Source organism: the organism of the source record quoted next, unplaced genomic scaffold (genome assembly GCF_019419815.1).
Source record: "Pyrus x bretschneideri cultivar Hongxiangsu unplaced genomic scaffold, Pyrus_bretschneideri_v1 Contig5, whole genome shotgun sequence".
In the NCBI taxonomy this organism is placed as follows: domain Eukaryota; kingdom Viridiplantae; phylum Streptophyta; class Magnoliopsida; order Rosales; family Rosaceae; genus Pyrus; species Pyrus x bretschneideri.
The window spans coordinates 11,527,690-11,546,497 of NW_025999787.1; the positions used below are offsets into that span (position 1 = coordinate 11,527,690).

Consider the following 18,808-nt stretch of genomic DNA (forward strand, 5'->3'; position numbering starts at 1 on the left):
ATTGGTAACAGGCGATTCCCCTGAAGAGAAACGTTAGTAAACATTGAATTTAAATGTAAAATATTAGCAGAAGAAAATTAATAATCTGAATTGTTTTGGCATACTATTGAATTGTATGATTGTAGTTTAGGATATAGGGTAGGTAAGAACGAACTGAACATGTTAAATAAGTGCAAGCATTCATACCTTAATTTCAAGCTTAACTTTCTTCTTGAAAATTGTTAAGCTACAAAAGATTTATGAATAAGAAGCTTAACAACAACATCTAGGAGCAAGAAAAAAAAAGGAAGATGGATTGGTACAAAATCTTACAAACAATAAGGAAATTCATGTCCATTTTAATATGAATATAGAAGTAACATTACTTGTCATTCCAGTCAGACTGAAACCTATGAAAAGGATGAACAAAAGGAAAACTATCAACTCTGTCAATATCGTCTTGTTTCCCAAGCATAATCCCAGAAATGTCTTCCTCTGTTTCAGGCCAATCGTTTCTTTGGGAAACATCCAAGAAATGAAAACAAAGGAAAAAAAGAAATAATACATTTATATACCCTTAGCACATAGGGTTTTAAGAATCTAAATCAAAAATCTCAAAAAGTGAAAACGCCCCATTTCTTGAAAGAAAAACAAAACGCATTGAACATGCACAAAAATGGTCTGAAAAAGAAACGCATCAAACATGAAAAACTCACGTAGAAACGTTGAATTAGATGGGACTCAGCCAAGTTCAAAGTGAATCCAAAGTGGGCACAAAATTTCTAAAATAAAAAACCAAAGCACATGAGATACTAACAAAAGCTATCGAAAAAAGATGGAAAATCAAAAGCTTGTGCAGCAACAAACATGCAAAACTTACTTGGAAAATCTAGAAAAAAATTATATTCTAAATGTTGGAAAAAGGGAATGAGAATGTTACATTTGGCCAGATTCATAATCGCTTTGTAAAGGGAGTTGGTATCATGAGACATCATTTGATAATTTAAATTTTTTAAGAAAATGGGCCTATGTAATCATCAATATACAGTTTTAAAAGCGAAATAGTTTACAACATTGAAAGCTTGAAAATAAAAAGGAATTAATCTAAGTTGAATAAACAGGAATCAACATTCACATATAGGAAAAGGTTGAGTTTTTACCTACTGGTCCAGCCATAGTAACCAAGACTACAGCTCCTATTCAAAGGTCAATTGTTTTTCCAATAGAAAATTGTATGTTAAGACAATTTATTCAATTAGAATGAAACTAATGAGATTAAAGTCAAAATTTAAAACTAAGGCGGAAAATGGATTTGATAGCCAAAAAATTGATGATAGGACAGGTTGCAAACCTTGGTAAAGCAGAAGTGTTTTGAAAGCTGCAGACAGAAACCATATAAAATGCAGACCAACATCTGTTGAAACATAAAAGAAAATTAAATTACATATTTAAATGATAAATCTAATGATATAAATAGAAGATCTAAAATTGTGTAAAATGCTATGCATCCATTAATAAAATTAAGAATTTTGTTCTAAATTTTGTAGCACATCTTTGAAAACTATGTTTAGAGTATAGTTGTTTAGATCATTTTCTACATTTGTTATCAAAATTTTTAAACCTTCTCTTGATGTGACTCTAGATAATGCAACGTATAATTGATCATGAGTGAAAACAGGTTCAGGAAGATATAGTCCAACTTGTTTTAAAGATTGCCCTTGACTTTTATTAATGGTCATTGCATAACATGGCCTAACTGGAAATTGACGTCTTTTAAAAATGAAAGGCCACTTGTTTTCAGTTGCTGCAAGAGTGATTCTTGGTATGAATACTTTGTGACCAACGTTATTTCCAGTAAGTATCTTAGCTTCAATAATTCTAGGAAATAACTGTGTGACAATTAATCTAGTTCCATTACATAAACCATAAGATTGATTTAAATTTCGCAACAACATAATTGGCATTCCTATTTTTAAAATTAAATTATGTGTTGGTAAACCATTAAAATCAAGCTTATTTAAAAATTCTGTAGGATACATTATTTCAAGATTCTCAACATTTCCATTTGAGGAACACAAAGAATCATAACTTAAAAATGTATGTTGTTCTCCAGGTAACAAATTGATTATATAATTGTTTATTTCTGTTACTGTTGTATTTCGAGGTGTAACAATAGCTCGTTCTCTTAAGTAAACAAAATTGTGAAACAAATTTTCAAAATTAGGATAAGTTGCTTCAAAAATTGAAGAAATTGGGTTTGTAGAAGGATGAACTATTAAATCTTCAGGTATTTGAATAAATGATGTATCATTGTCATTTGAATGATTTGCATCGTTAATTTTTCCATCACCTATTTGTAAAATCCAGTTTGCAAAATCACTGATTTTCTTTTTTTCTTCAATGTTTAAATCATTTCTTGACAATCTCATGTTTTCTTTTAAACGGAAAATTTTAAAATGAGACCACAAATAAGAACCATTTAGGGAAGCATTTATTATATCTTCTTTGGTTCCTCCAGGTAAAACAGGTAATATTTGTCGAAAATCACCACCTAGTAAAAGAGGTTTACCACCAAATGGAGGTTTCTTATCTGAATTTTGCACATGTGATAAAATGTCGGAAAGTGATTTATCTAATGCTTCAAAACAATATTTATGATTCATAGGTGCCTCATCCCATATGATCAAATCAGTTTTTTCAATTAATGTAGCAAGATGTGTTTTTTTCTTTATTGGACAAATTGAAGAATCAGTAATAACTAATGGAATTTTAAATCTGGAATGAGCTGTTCTACCACCTGGTAATAACAATGATGCTATTCCTGATGAAGCTACAGCTAAAACAATTTTTCCCTCAGATCTAAGTTTGCTTATGATCGTATCCCACAAAAAAGTTTTTCCAGTTCCTCCATGACCATATACAAAAAAGAGACCGTGTTTTTTTCTATGCACAGTGTCTATGACAATATCATATACATATTTTTGATCTTCGTTAAGCTGTGATTTTAAAATTGTATGTTTTTTGGACAATTCTTCACAATCATAATTTAACTCTTCTCTTAAAAGTTTGTTTTTAATTTCTATCATTTTATTTTCATCAGGCATTGATAAATTATATTTGTTCAAAGATGTAGAAGCATTGTTAAAAAGTAATTCTAATTCAAATAAGACAGAATTTTTTAGTTCTTCTTCTGGTATAGCCATATTAGGAATTCCTAAAGTTTTTTCCAGTTTGTATAAAATATCATCATACATGTTTTTCCAATGAGTATCAAAAAGAATTTGAGGATTTGCAACATCACAAAATAAAACAATTGTAACAAATAGTTGTCTTAATTGAGGAGATGATGCAACATTTACAGCAGTTGATAAAGCTTCTAACCATTCTTTATCATCGCCTAATAATCCTAAAGATTTACATGCATCATGGTACGAAGAATGCACAACACCATTAACAGTTTTAATATCATTAAAATCTAATGGGCCTTTTTTCAAGTTTAAAAGCATTCTTAAATAATATAATTCACCAGACGCAGGATGTACATATGCTATTCTACCAATTGATCCTTTACGCTTTCTTGGTTTCCAAATTTTATTCCGTGTGTCATACAAAAATTTTGATGGAATTTGAGCATAAGTTAGTAAACGCGCTTCATTATAAATTTTATTGGCTTCAAACCAGCTTGTTAACATCGTATGTTCAAAAGCTTTTTGTCTAACAATTGATTGAAGTGATTGATCACCACTAAAAACAATATTCTGTTCTAATGGTAAATGAACAGGTAATCGTTCAACAGAGGGTTCTCTATGATGTATTGAGTATTGAAATAATCTCCAAATAGCTTCATAAGGTGATATATATCTACAATTCAAATATGCTAATATTTCATCATTTTGATCGTGTTGAAAAATTAATCGTGCTCTATCCGGACCCTTGTTAACATATTTGAACAAATATTTTATAAGCATTGATTGACAACAGGATTCAACATTTATATGAGCATTGTATCTTAGCAATAATTCAGCATTATAAGGAACAACAAATGTATTATCAATTTTAATACCATTTTTAATCACAAATTTTGTATCATCATCACGGCGCCTATAAATCGGAAAACCATTAGATTCAAAAACTGTTTCATTTTTATATGATTTAGGAAAATTTTTGGAACATTTGTTTTCCCTCATGCATGGAGATTTTTGATTAATATGACCACATGGACCATGAATCATAAATTGATTAACAATTTCATAAAGTTTAGGATTGAGAATTTTGTCTGGTAATTCAGCTGAAATAATGGAATCTATATCAGATGGTAAAAAACATTTGAAATTTGATTTTAACCATATTAACATATGAGAATGAGGCAAACCTCTTTTTTGAAACTCAATCGTGCAAACATCTGCAAGCAAAGAAAAGAAAAGAAAAAAGAAATAGATAAAGTTAGTTTCATAAAAATAATAATAATAATGATGAATAAATAAATAGCAAACAAAAGAATAAGTTTTAAATATTTACTTGCTTCAATTTCTCCAAAAGGCTTTCCCGATTTTATAAATTCAAGCATATCATCGAGTTTCATTTTAAATACTCTAGAAATTATATTAGGTCTATCCTCAGGTTTGAATCCTGGTTTTTTTTCAAATTCTCTTATGATTTCTGGCCATTTGACATTGCAAGTAAATGTTATAAACAAATCAGGATGTCCATATTCTCTACAAATTGCCATTGCATCTTGATAATTATTGATCATGTATCTAAGACTTCCTGTATACGAAGCAGGTAATATGATTTTTTGACCCACATTATTTGCATCATTATCACCTCTTGTGATTGCATTGTAAATTCCTTTATAAACTTCAGTTCTTAAATTTTTTTGGTTTTGCCTAATATAATCCAATCTATCTTCTTCAAGTGTTGCATAAGAATCTACTATATATTGTTGAAAAAACCTGCCTCCTTTTAACAATGTAGTTAACCATGGTTGTCGCTCTTGAATTTGATAAGCTATAAAAGCTCTCATAGGCACTCTTTGTCTTTTAGTTTTTGGACCTTTATAATTTTCATTCCATTTTAAATCCGGTCTATAACCATCTTCACCATATGGAAAAAGAATAGGATATTGCAATGCCATAAATTTTGGATTTAATTTTGTAACACGCTTTAATCCATCACTTTTAGACTCTATAATAATATCTCTATTAGAATCAGAGAGTCCTATATCACCAACTATTAAACCACCAATTTCATCATTTGTTGATTGATCATATTGTTTGCTATCAGTTGGTTGCCTTGCTAACAATGTCATTTTTAAAGAAGTGACGCCATCATTTTCAAATTTATCTCTTACAATGCGAAAAAGTTTAACTAGTTCATTTGATTCATCAAACATTTTAATCAAACTTTCAACAATTTGTGGATCCAAACTTCCATTGTTTCGATCAGAATCAACAGCTCTCAAACGATTTTGTACTTCATTATACGTATCATAAACATATAACTGAGCAAATTTTGGAGGTTGATTATCAGGAGGTAAAAGAGAGCCCATTAAATGACAAACTTGACCACTAATTTTAAAAATGTAAGGACTTGATCCATCATTGATTGAATGATCAATTTTGGCACCCATAAAAGTAAAGGAAAACATGGAATTGTAAGCTCTAATATTTTCTCGAAACGATGAACTTTTTTGACCTCCATTTGGATCAAGCAATAAATCTAATAAATATGGAGCTGGTTTTGCAATTGGAAGGCTTATTTTTCCTTGTCGACAACAAAGAGTAAAAACGGGTTCATTTTTTGTGCATGTTTGTTTAAGAGATTCTTTTAACCAAAAATAAGCACCACAATAACTACATTTATAATTTTTATCCCCCAAGTCTGCATACTCTTTGACAATACCTATACAAAAAGATATATTAAAAAATCAATATTAAAAACAAATCATTAAGTAGAAAATAATGTAAAATTTTGAGATAAGAAATTATTATATAAGACAAAAAATACATACCAGTCCTGTTTTTTTGGAAAAATGCTTGACCTCTATTTATAAGATTGGAATTCTCAACGTGTAAAGCTTTTTTAACTGTGTTTTCAACATCCCTTGAGACATCAACAACATTTTTTCCTTTTTTATCATATGGGTCAGAAATTTGTCGATTGCAAATCACATGTGTTTCACCATGAATAATATTTTGACCTAAACATTGCATGCCACCAGATTGATTGCTGCTAGATTGATGGTCTAAGAACAAATTTGTTTCTGATTGACTGCTGCTAGACTGATGGTCTAAGAACAAATTTGTAGAAACAAATTCATCAATTTGAGGTAAAAGAGCGTGCGCACAAATTTCCATATATATATTTCTACACACTTTTTTTGGTTGATGATTATGTTTGAAAACCTCAGTATATTCATCATCCACAGTATTTTGTTCGCGCTGGACAGGTGTAATTGTTAAATTTTTTGCAGCTCTTTTAGACATAGTGTGAAAAATTTGTTCTAAGCAATTTACAAACAAACAGTTGTAAATTAAGCTGTAAAAAAAAAAGGAACAAAATTAATAAATACATGAGAAAAACACTAAAATATTGGAATTTTAATGGAATGAAGGATAAATAAAATAACAAACATAACAATGCTTGTAAAAAGAAAAATAAAATTATATATTTATGCTTTAAAAGAAACAGTTCCAGAATTTAAAGCACTTGCCTTAAACACCAAAAGCCTTGCACCACAAAACCAAATGCTTTAAAATTCTACGTTGCACAATTTTGTGAGAACCTATAAAAATAAAAATGAGTCAGCATTAGTACGTTAGAATCAAACTATTCAGATTTCCATACAAAACAAAACCATATGGACCCCATTTTTGTACAATAACTCGCAGATGCTGTAAAATACGTCTAATACAGGACAAATAAATACTGATAAAAAAAATTGTCAAATGATAAATACAGGCTTCTCTAAGTAAGCCCATGCAACTACACACATAGAAATAAATCGATAATAAGAATATAAATATGTATACCATGCCTTGAAAACAATGAATAAATTAAATCATCATCTTGACAATTATAAAGAAAACCAACTATATGATTAACAAAAATTAAGCCTAAAAAGAAACGCAGGGCATAAAGATCTATTATAAATTGTCGCTTACATCAGAAACAAATGTTAATTTATTCAAAATCAAACATGGAAAAAAATATATATATATGGAAAGAAGAGAGATAATAAGCGCAAACAAATTTTGTTCAGATTATTAATTCATATTGCAAATCATAGGTCACAAATTGAAACCAAATGATATCATTGAAGAATACCTTTTGTGTTATGTCTTTATATTGATTGCCAACAAAATTGTCTTCTTTTTTTTTTTTTTTTTTTTTTTTTCCTTTCTCAACCCAAAGTAGAACCACCAAACCCTGTAATGAAACAAAATATTGTTCATAGAAAATTCCAAAAATTTAATTAGATTTAACCAATACAGTCCTAAACCTATTTAATCTGAAAAATATAAAAAGAATTTTGTACATAACAAAATCAAATCAAATCATATAATTTCTAACATTTTATTCATACTTTTTTATTTTGTCTTTATACCGATCACCAACAACCTTTATATATTTTTCCTCAATCTTTGAAGGTGAATTTTTATAAAAACCTGCAATCATGACCCAAAAAAAAATTAATATCACAAAGATAGAAAAAAATTGCAGCCTTGAATATTTATAACATCAAGAGAAGGACCACACAAAGATAAGATTGATCAACAAAGATACATTTGTCCACCAAAGTCCAATAAAATACATCCAAAAAGCTGTTCAGTTTTTACACTTACTGATCAAATGGACTTTAAAAACGAATTCAAATGAACTAAACGGGAAAGAATAACAAAAATTATTGTAAAAAAAAAAAAAAAAGAATTTAAGCATATTAAGACCATGCACTGACTAACTCTTTGACTAAATCATCAACACCCTAAATACGAATAAATAAATGTGCAAGTAAAGGTGCAAAGTAGAGGATCCCATAATTGTCCCAATGTTTATTTCATGAGTAGTTTATGAAGACATGTGAGGACAATAATTACTTTGTCAATGATAGAAAAAATTATAATAAAAAAGAAAAATTAAATCATGTTTTTGTTTTTTAACAAAATACATCTACTTTTTCCGTATGGGCACTTTCGTATCCACGCATTACCATGCCGTTTTTCACCGAGAAAGAAACCACAAAAGCATCATGCACTTTTTATAAATCTATTTCAAGCACAAAACTGATGGTCACTCAATTAACTTAGTAATCTACTACTATCACTGCTTGAAGCATGATCTAGGTTAAAAAATTAAGGAAAAGAAAAAGATTTCGTTACTGATATCTTCGTACACAACAAAAGAGAACTCTTTCTTTCAACCAAACTAAAAATCAGAAAAACCTTACACTGATTTCTTATTTTCCCAGCAACCGCAAGCTGCAGAACTGCACAAAACACCGACTGAAAGCAACAGCACAAAAATCTACGACGACCCGAAGCAAAAAATTGTGAGGCAAAAAGGATTTAAGCTTTGAGACCGATCGCAAGCCAAAGATGGAAATGAGAGGAAACAAAACGGGTGAGAGCAACAGCGAAGCAAAGTTGGAACTGAGAGGAAACAAAATGGAAGAAAATAAGACACAAACAAAGCACCACGCAATGACCAACACGTGGGCTTGACAAAACTGTGCTGCACTGTAGCAAAAACAAATGCAACCGATAAAAAAAAGTGAAGCAAAGTCCAAGCCAAGCATAAGGAGACAAATACAAATTAAGGGCAAAATAGCGAAGAATAAAAAGATGAGGCTTTTCAAAGCTTACCAAATAGAATCACCAAGCAATTTTCCAAAGCATTAAGTGATCTTTTGCAATCTTTCTTCGTAAATTTACAAAAAACACAGGAATAATTATATAAGCAACTAATAAGCTAAAAAGCTGATATAAATTAACGAAGAAAGCATTGAAGTTAAAAAAATACAATATTTTAACACAAATTGAATGATTCAAATCTCTGTATAGTTATCAATAAAATAGGTGAGTGCATTTTCAACTGTTTGGGTTATTTACTTTAAGTAGATTACACCCTTCAAATGCTCGGTGAGGAAAATCAAAACCAATTAATAGCAAATTTCAGGAAAACATCCATTCTAAATATGAAACAAAGGCACATACGTCAAGTCAATGTTCTTACTATATTCATTTAATCCAATGTTAATATAAAAATTAAATTATACCTCTACTTTGTAATGTTTTGATTTTGTTTTATCTGCAGCTAAACCTAAATTTCAACAGTTCCCAATATAATTATGTGAAAAACCAGATAGCAACACCATGTAAAAGTCATATTGGGTGCACACCCACATCTATCAATTTACACATAAATTTGAACTTTGAATTATTTGGGTTTCAAAAATATTTGCACAAAAATTTGAAAAAAAGATGAATAAATTAAAACAAAGTAATATCTACTGGGAATTGAGACTGACCCAAACCTGGTATCAAGCTCTGCTATACGAAATAGAAATGGGCAATATTGTTGTTAATGTAGATAAAGGTAAAGGACACAAACCTATAACAACTAATTCAAATATATCCCTTTCAATAATTCAACGATTTGCTCTTCCTGGATATCTAGGGAAAGGAATAACATCTCTAATGTTGTCAATAGCAGTAGCAAACAGAACCATCTGTTCAAATCCTAAACCAAAACCACAATGTTTGACAGCCCTGAAGCGCAGCAAGTCAATGTACCACTCATATGGCTCAGCAGCAAAGATAAAATCTTTTGCAACACATAAATGGAAACACCAAGTCATCCAACACCATCCAAAACCATAAAACAACACAGCAACGACACCAAAATTAAAAAATAAATAAATCCCACAGATTGGACTTTCACACTATAGAAAACATAACTTTCACAATATTAAAAAATACAATTCGTTGCAGAAAATGTGTAAAAAACCGAGATTATTTACCTTGAATATAATTGGCTTCCAAGCTTGTACACAGAAGTCCCAAAAAACAAAGAGCACAGTGACCTGAAACAAAACACAGAAGCAAATCATACAACCAAACAACAGATCTAAGGATGTAAACAAAACACCCAAAATTACAAAAACTAAATTCCAAAAAACGTAGAGCAACGCGTTTTGAAACGAAAAACACAAACAAATCATCGACCCAGACAGTGGATCTAATGATATAAAGAAAATACCCAGAATAAGGGGAAAAAAAAAATTCCACAAATCCCCCCTCAACACGGAAAACTACCAGAAAAAAAAAAAAAAAAAAAAAAAAAAGAGTGAAAAAATACTCACTAAGAAACGACGATGGACCTAGAGATAACCAATCCACCCTGATAAAATGGAAAAACCAACAAAGACGAAAATTAATAGAAACAAATTATTGAAATTAACACCCAAATTCCAGAAACGAAGAAAAATTGAAGCTTTACTTGCAGATCGGCAACGGCAAACGATATCCAGTGGCAGGGTACCTCAAGATTGAGAGAGAGAGCTGAGAGATGAGTGAGAGACGCAGAGAGAAGTCGAGAGATGAGTGAGAGACGCAGAGAGAAGTCGAGATTTGAGACCGATGGAAAGTGAAAACGGAAGGAAAAGTGGAGAAAACACCGAAGCACCTTTTTGCACAATGCGGACAAATCCAGAAGACGGAGGGGATAAATGCGTGGCCTCCGAGGGCAAGGAAGCCATTTTACTGTAGCAAAGATGGCAAAAAATTGGCTTAACAAACGAATTGAGGGGTATTTTGGTCCGTACACTGCTCTAAAACAGTAACCAGAAGTTTGGGTTTTAGTATATACTAGTAATAGTGCCCGCGCGTTGCCGCGTGTTTAAAAAATATATAAAATATATGTGCATTCATATTAGGTGTAATATTTACAATTGTATTTATACACATAATAATTTGTACCTGAAAGTTATATTGACTGTCGCTTCCCAATTTTTTTGTTTTATTTGTGATGATGTACATGCTTCTGTGTTATGATTTGAGAAAACAGAAGCTGTTAGTACAAATAAATAAGAATGTTAAAGAAGAAGAACGATTTTTATAATTGGTAAAGAAATTGGGTAATTTTTGCAATTTTTAAATAAATTTAATAATATACTACAAAGAAAACTGCAAGGTACCTATTATTTTGATCAGCAATCTTCTCCAAATAGTAACACTGGATGATGGCATAAACTATCATAGCCTTCAAAAATGACAATTGGCAAAAACCTGTTTATATCGGAGATAAAATTTTAATGACATTCACAGGATAAAACCTGTTATTATTGTTCTAATATTATTGTTAAAAAAAAATAAAATAAAAAATAAAAAAATAAAAAAGAAGAAAAAGCATTGATTGCTTTCTTTGTAAATTGAATTTACATACCATATGAGAGGTTAATCTAGCTTTGATCGAGATTTGTAGTACATGCTGAAGTTCTCAATGTTTGACGGTGATGGTATACAGTTGATTGACTCGTTTCAGATGAAGACAACTGTGAACAATTCTAAGCCAAAAGCTGTTGTGGAGTTTGTTAGAGAATTAAGCAATATATGTAAAAACTGAGAATTATTCCAAGTGATGAACCATGGATATAAAGGAGTTTTATTTTATAGTGGAAAACAACATAAAACAATAAAAGAAAATCTTTACTAATTCGTTTGAATTTCCTATACCATATGTTACTGGGTTTTCAATTTTACACACCAATGTGCCTATCTTATTTGCAGCACGAAACCAACATTAACATATAACAAAAAGTTGAGTGTTTACCTGCCAATGTAGCAATAGGAACGAACACTATAGCTCCAATTCAAAGGTCAAACCTTTCTGCAAATAAATCACTCTACGTTTCACCAATTTATTCCATCTCACCACGAAAACTAAGCAAACACAAACCCACATTACAAAATTAACATTTAAAAGAAAATGGAGCTCGTCTTCTTGGAAATTTAAGCACCAATGCATAAAATTGTCCACTAATTCTTAGTTCTTCTATGCATTGCGGGATCATATGCTCACTCGCAATTGATGTTATAATTTGTGAATTTTATGTAATCCTTAAGTTTATATATTGACAGTTAAGACGTAAGAAAAGCTAAAATATATTTACTCTGATTGATCAAATTACTTAGTCTAATTTCCAAAATATGTAATGTACAACATGGTCATCTTTACACATGTATTATGGAACAAACCAAAACCAAATTAAGGAATTTTAATTTAAAAACAAAGGTAAAACATAAGGTACAAATTACACTAAAGTATGGACATTGCATCCAAAAAAAGAACGGATCATTTACTGTCAAGTTAATATTGTAATCTCTTATTACATTATTAAGGTCTTCTTCGTACTGCAAAGATAATAAACAAAGTTTAAGTCCACTAATCTTGATGCCAAATAAGAAACAATATCATAATTAAAAACTAAAATAGCTGACAAATAATTTGATCAAAGTGAATAGAAGATGAGCTGACAATGCCATACCCTACGATCAATGATAATTTGATACAATGCCACGTGGAAATTGCTTAGCCCATCTACTGAAGACTAAATGTGTGAAAAAATAGGCTGCAAAAGAAGAGTAAATGAAGCATAAGTTGAAAAAGAATATTTGGTCACAAATGACCTTACTGTTAAAAGTAAATTATAAGAACTTACCATGGGTATTGATAGAAGCAGGAGACTGTTCATAAAGATTTATCTATTACCAAAGAATTAGTGAAACACATGACTAAAATCAAATTCCTATCTACCCAAGTCTTTATACAACTAAAAAAGTTGGGAACATTTAATCATGACCTGGAAGAAGAATCCATTTGGTGATTTGATTCAAACCTGGCTGAAATCTTCGAGTCTTCTTATGATTTCAAACGTCTCCAAACCACCTGGTGGTTCAAAAAAAAACATCAAGCCCAATAAATACTACTCACACAACAAAAATTAATAAATATAAAAACCGAATTTGTTCAAATCAACGCAAAAAACCAAAAAACTCATAGAAGCTTCCTTCTGAGAATTTCAAACTCTAACCATTTCAAAAAAAGTTCTTCGCATTTCCTCAAATACGTGCTAAACTCTCTCCTACTGCTCAAAATCCAAATGAGTACTTGAGATATATAGAACCACATTTAAGTTAAAGCTATACTGCACTAAATGACATTCAAAACCACAAACACCAAAACAAAGATGAATTCAACACGTTGAATGTGTAATACTCATATCTAAATCCAATTTGAAACATAATTTTCGCCCTTAAATTTTTTTCAACAAATGAACAATCAATTTAGGAAAGCAACTACAATGCAACTGAAGAGCTGTTCGACTTAGCTCCATTTAGTATGGCCAAAAGCTTGAAAAACAGCTTAGAAGCACAATTCCAAATATTACCAAAAGCAAGCATCTTTGGGGTAAAGAGCCCACTTTCCCAAACAGAGCTCTAAGTTCATGCCACATTATTCGAATTAATTTATCACTAATATAAGTTCTAAAATGGTAAAAAAGGAGGAAATACACCTATCACCCTGTTCACTGTGATCTTTGAAATCCAAGTTCCACTACGTATCCCTCTGCATAGCTGCATAACTTCCAGTGACGAACACGGTTTCAGAATATATAAACTTCAGAACGTAATTCATTCTATTAAAATAGAATAAAAAAGTTGATTTACACTTGTAAGGCATGCTCCAATGTTGATATAAAGTTGAGTCAGTTGATTTGTGACCACCAACTGTAAACGAAAAATGTAAATGCTAAGTTAGTTTACATGTTTAAATCTTTTGGTAAATGCTAAGTTATGTTATTATGTATGATGGCATGCCAAAGACCAAATAAAAAATATAACAGTAAAGAGTTAAAACTCAAAGTTGAAATACCATCTTCAATGTACCATCATATGCTAGCATTTAAAGTTGAATTGTTAAAATTTAAATCCTATGATCAACTCACCTTTCTTAATCTTTTCTGGAGGAATAAACAGAACGTTTCTTCTACTCTTCTTTAACCACTACACTAAAAAAAACATTAATGTTTAAATATTAAAATTGAAGATCTGAAATTCATAAGTTAAAAACTTAAAAGCTAGTTAAAATAAACATCCATCACAACAATAGCACGGAAATTAAGTTGTTTTATTTCTGAGCATTTTTTTGGCAATCAAACGGAGAAAATCTGTGTTAAACTAAACACGCAATGGTTGTTAAATTTAGTTCTTTAAATTTATAATTTTTTTAACATGTGAGTTGATCCGTACTTTTTAATTTGGTTTGGAAATGGGGTAAGATCATGTTGGTTTAAAACAATTGTTAACATGTTATGGTGGAATATATTATACCAAGGATTAAACAAATAGTTGTCATTTATTTCTTGCAATGCATTCACTGTTAATGAATAGTGACATCAAATTGATAAGTTTGTAGCTACATAGGAAAAAAGACTAATAGGTATTATGCACATAAGTAATCAACCAAAACCTCTTTCCACATCAACTAATCAATAGCTTTAACTGTAAAAAAAAACAAAAAAATTGATTCAAAAAACCTCTGTAACTATTGTAATTTTCAGTTTCTAACTCATTCTTTTGATCAATATCATCTGAATCAGTGTAATTTCGTCAAATTCTAATCCATATTATCACTTGTGTGCCTAAAAACTAATCGACTCTTAACAGCATCACAAAAAAAAAAATAAAAACTTGGAAAAACGAAGTTGTGTGCCTAAAGGCTTCGTTTAAAAGACAGAGAAGGGCATAAGAACTTTACCTTAGGAATTTTCCCAACTCCGCTCAACCTTTTTACCCACCCTAAAAAATACTTCAAATCCGATCCACCTACTAAAACACACCCAAAAAAAAAATTAGCAAACTAATAAACTTAATTATATATGATCATTTCACCACATATTTGAAATTAATTGGTGAAAAAATAATTAATTAAAATGAGTTTAAAATAAATATAAAAACCAATAATAATTGTGATTGTCCATTTTCTGCTCCCTGGGCTTTCCACTTGGAGTTCAAGATAGCACGAAACTAGACCTGGCAATTTATTACACGACCCGTTAACACGACACGTAAACGACACGAAAATAACGGGTTTCGGGTCAACACGATAACTAATCGGGTCATTATCGGGTCACACGATAATAACCCGTTAATAACGGGTCCTTAACAGGTTTACACGAGAGTGACACGCGGGTAACCTGTTTCGACACGATAAGAAAATGCTATTTTGATGATTTTAATTTTTTAAACTACTAAAAAAAAACTTACTATAAAATGCAATAGATATAATGAATATGTATATATTGTTTATTAATTATTATTCTATTATTATTCTATATAAATTTTAAAATTTAAGTTTGATTTATTTATTTATTTTTATAGTATATTATAGGCAAAGATTGAGATTAAAAATCATAAAACACATTAAAAATAAAAATATCAAGTAATTTAAAAATACCAAAACATAAAAAAATTATAGTAATTAATTTCCCGCCTAATATTTTAAGAGTTTCATCTATTTCCCACTTAATGTTTGGGAAATTTTGCAATCTATATCCATCCATTTCCCGCCTAATGTTTAACCCAAAGAAAAAAAATAACCAGCTTTTTTTTTAATTTTTTTTATCTCTTATAACATTTTAACTTGAATAGAAATAAAATACGTAATAAAAAAACATAAATGTAATTTTATTATTAAATATCATCACATACTAATTGAAACATAGTTTAATTAACACTTAAAATATATAAATAATTAATATATTTATTCCAAGTCATCAAAACGATAAGATTCACTAAAGCTTAAAGTTTATTTATACTTTCATTAAGTATAACATCAATGCGTATCCCATCAAAATGATGAAAGTATGAATAAACTCTTAAGTGTTAATGAATTTATCGTTTTGATGGGATATGTATCCTACAAAACTAATTTCAACAATCCAGCCGTCAAACTTGTTTATACATGTTTCAAGATCGCATACTCCAAAAATTGAAAAAAACAAACATTCAAAAACGAAGTAATGAGACAAAACTTTTCAACGGTTATAAACGAAAAATCACGATTTAACGGTTATTTTAACTCCGATTTTGATGATTTTTTACAGCTACATTCCCTGACCTTATATGAATACAATGAATGAATTCGATCTTCAAGTTAAAATATTACACTAGTGGATACCACAAATCTTATGTTATACTTAATGAAAATATAAATAAACTCTTAAGTGTTAGTTAATGTATCGTTTTGATGGGATACACATCCTATGAAACTAATTTCAATGATCCAACCGTCAAACTTGTTTATACATGTTTCGAGATTGCATACACCAAAAATTGCAAAAAACAAACATTCAGAGATCAAGTAATGAGACAAAACTTTTCGACGGTTATAAATGAAAAATCACGATTTAACGGTTATTTTAACTTTGATTTTGATGATTTTTTACAGCTACACTCCTTGACCTTATATAAATACAATGAATGAATTCGATCTTCAATTTAAAATATTTACGCTAGTGGATACCACAAAATCTTATGTTATACTTGATGAAAGTATAAATAAACTCTTCAGTGTCAGTGAATCTATCGTTTTGATGGGATATGCATCCTACGAAACTAATTTCAACGATCCAACCGTCAAACTTGTTTATATATGCTTCGAGATCGCATATGCCAAAAATTGCAAAAAAACAAACATTCTGAGATCAAGTAATGAGACAAAACTTTTCGACGGTTATAAACGAAAAATTACGATTTAACGGTTATTTTAACTCCGATTTTGATGAATTTTTACAGCTACACTCATTGACCCTAAATGAATACAATGAATGAATTCGATCTTCAATTTAAAATATTTACACTAGTGGATACCACAAAATCTTATGTTATACTTGATGAAAGTATAAATAAATTCTCAAGTGTTAGTGAATCTATCGTTTTGATGGGATACACATCCTACGAAACTAATTTCAACGATCCAACCGTCAAACTTGTTTATATATGCTTCGAGATCGCATACGCCAAAAATTGCAAAAAAACAAACATTCAGAGATCAAGTAATGAGACAAAACTTTTCGACAGTTATAAACGAAAAATTACGATTTAACGGTTATTTTAACTCTGATTTTGATGATTTTTTTTACAGCTACACTCATTGATCCTATATGAATACAATGAATGAATTCGATCTTCAATTTAAAATATTTACACTAGTGGATACCATAAAATCTTATGTTATACTTGATGAAAGTATAAATAAGTGTAGATTTTTAAAACCCTTCAAATCTCTTGAACAATGTTATTTATTTGAGTGAAAAATTAATAATAATAAGTGTGAAAAATGCAATCACTCGTAATGAAAAGTTTTACAACTTTCATTAAGGGGTCAACTCCGAAATTTAGTATGTATATACTAATTTAGTATTATGTTTTACATTTTTTTGGGTCAAATTATGTTTTTCTTTTCATTTTTATTGATTTAAAATATAATTTTCTTAACGGGTAACAAGTCGAGTCATATTACCTGATAATATTAACGGGTTGATTTCGGGTTGGGTCATATTACCCGTTTACTTTAACAGGTGCTACACGACACGACCCGTTAAGCTATCGGGTTTGACACGAAAACGACACGATCACGAAAAACACGACACGAATGCCAGGTCTACACGAAACCACTAAAAAAAAAATATTCAATTTCTGAGACCAGAGAACAAAACCAAGCAAACACCACCAATGCAACAGAAACAACATAGTAAAATAGAGTTTTAGAGAAAAAAAAAAACAGAGGACTTTAATTTTACATCGATCGAGCAATCGATCTAGACGAAAACCCTAAATCTCGAAGACCAAGATTTCCTAAAACGAAAATTCGAATTAGATGGAACAGCCACACACAAATCATCGAAAAAAAAAGAAGAAAAGTTTTAAAGAAAAAACTCAGAGACCTTAATCAGAAGGGGTTTGCAAGGTTGTACACAAAAACCCTAAAATTCGCACACCAATTTTCCTGAAACAAAAAAACCCAATCAGATCAAACAACCACACTGAAAACATAAAAAAAAATAAAATAAAATAAAATAAAGGAAACAATCAGAGCAAAACGCAAAGACTTTAATTTTACAGCGATCGATCTGCAAATTTCTTCCCAATCAAAGAAAAGACAAAAAAAAATATAAGCAGAGAAACCACCTGAAACAGTGCAATCACCCGGAAAAGAAACTCTTCATACGACACACGATCGACGCAGAGAGAGAAACAGGGAAACACGAAGGATTGACGCAGGTAGAAAAGCACGGAAACAGAGAGGAAGAGAAAGGGAAAAGCGACGGAAGAAAATGGAAGAGAGTTAAGCAAGGAAACACGAAGATTGAACAGGGAGAAAAGCAGAGAGAAACAGAGAGCAGGCGAAAGGGAAAAGCAACGGAAGAAAATGAGAGAGGGTTCGAGCACCTTCCCATATGTAGACTCACTCTACAAAGGGGCAAAATCGTCAATTCATGTAGCATCTTTTAAAGGGCTAAAAACCGTGCGTTAGATCAGGGGCAAAATCGGATTGGCACTGTTAATGAACAGTATCAATCCGCTAAGCTTTAGTATATATAGAATATATAATATAATTTATGGTTGTTTTTGTAATGTTATGATTTATATCAAAACCGTAGAAAGAGTGATTTATGTATGCAACTCTTGTAATGGGATGGGAAATAGTTATGGTGGGCGGGTAATTGTGGTTATTATTTACCCATAATCGTTTAATCTCTTACCTG

General features: G+C 30.4%; 1 long non-coding RNA gene across 1 annotated transcript; it reads right to left on the minus strand.

Moving 5' to 3' along the window:
- Nucleotides 1-6,558: 6,558 nt before the first annotated feature.
- Nucleotides 6,559-18,509, minus strand: LOC103957886. Its single transcript, XR_007252674.1, has 18 exons — nt 18,231-18,509; nt 17,987-18,048; nt 14,797-14,867; nt 13,985-14,042; nt 13,707-13,766; nt 13,070-13,621; nt 12,875-12,924; nt 12,698-12,740; nt 12,524-12,607; nt 11,809-11,918; nt 11,422-11,530; nt 11,174-11,264; nt 10,477-11,019; nt 10,340-10,377; nt 8,426-10,060; nt 7,565-7,646; nt 7,306-7,407; nt 6,559-6,763 (listed from the first exon to the last, which is right to left on the minus strand). It is a non-coding gene; the product is annotated as an uncharacterized LOC103957886 (long non-coding RNA).
- Nucleotides 18,510-18,808: the final 299 nt, after the last annotated feature.